The sequence below is a fragment of the Phyllostomus discolor genome, chromosome 8 (assembly GCF_004126475.2).
Source record: "Phyllostomus discolor isolate MPI-MPIP mPhyDis1 chromosome 8, mPhyDis1.pri.v3, whole genome shotgun sequence".
In the NCBI taxonomy this organism is placed as follows: Eukaryota; Metazoa; Chordata; class Mammalia; order Chiroptera; family Phyllostomidae; genus Phyllostomus; species Phyllostomus discolor.
The window spans coordinates 4,576,568-4,577,696 of NC_040910.2; the positions used below are offsets into that span (position 1 = coordinate 4,576,568).

The 1,129-nt window shown below is 48.8% G+C and overlaps 1 non-coding gene across 1 annotated transcript; it reads right to left on the reverse strand.

The window, feature by feature from the left end:
• Positions 1-295: 295 nt before the first annotated feature.
• LOC114504373 lies at positions 296-402 on the reverse strand. Its single transcript, XR_003685150.1, has one exon. It is a non-coding gene; the product is annotated as a U6 spliceosomal RNA (small nuclear RNA).
• Positions 403-1,129: the final 727 nt, after the last annotated feature.

Here is a 1,129-nt window from a genome sequence, read left to right on the forward strand (position 1 = left end):
AGATTGGAGGAAGAGGAGTGTCATTTCCACTTCAGAAAGGAGGTTTCGTTAATTATGTGGCTGGGCACATGGTATCCACCTCTTTTCTAACTCCACCCCAGGAGTGAAATGTGATCTCTACCATCACAGAACCTCAGGGAGCAGGCGCTAAGGACGGAGGGGCGGAGGGGCGGTGGACAGGGATCCCTAAACCTTGTCTTTCAGAGGGACAACCTCAGGCTGCAGTTCTTCCAAGGAATTAACCACCAGAAGAGGAATAGAATAGATTGTGAAAGAACATCTAAAAGAAGGTAATATGGAAGTGCTCTCAGTACATGTTTTGCCCGTCATCCTTGCGCAGGGGCCAGGCTCATCTCCTCCGTATCGTTCCAGTTTTCGTAGACGTGCAGCCGAAGCCAGCACTCAGTACCTGGTTTAATAGAACTGCTATCCGTTGAAACAATGCGGGTTCTCTTTCATGTTCCACTCTCCTCAAAGCTACACACAATTAGAAATAATCGAGTTTCATGGTTTCCAGTGTTGATGGTAAATGCCTTGTTGAACATTATCTCACCTTGGCAGCGTCAAGCAGAGCCATAGTCAACAACAAACACTCATTCTCTAGTTCCAGAGCTCAGGGAGTGTGCTGGGCGCCTTTGCGGAGGAGGCCCGGCTCTGGAGTGAGAACCCGCCTCCGTCCTGCGCCCCGAGGCTGTGGGTCTGCGCGTTGCCATGTGTGTGCTGGCTGATGGAGGGCAGGCAATGGTGACACACGCGCAGCTTCTTTGCAGATGCTGCTCTGTCCCTCCAGACACCCCGCCCCTTTCCTGTCTGCGCTTTTCTCCCTTTTTGTTGTTCTTTTTAATCCGTGTGAAATCTTAGGCAATACTTGTCTTTCAAACACGATTTCTGTGTCTCCTGGCATTTTCTTCCTCTAATTTCATGGATCGAAAATAACATACGTGCTTTTCTGTACTTGGGGGCTGTTTTCATACCTTGGGGCACTATTTATTTACTTCACAAGAGATTCTGGGGTGTTCCTGTCTTCATGACTCCTGACTGTCTGCCCCTTTCCCATCCAGAAACGACAGACTGACGACACGGAAACAGGTCTCCATGTAAGGGTGTTTGGAAGTTGTTTTTAATATTT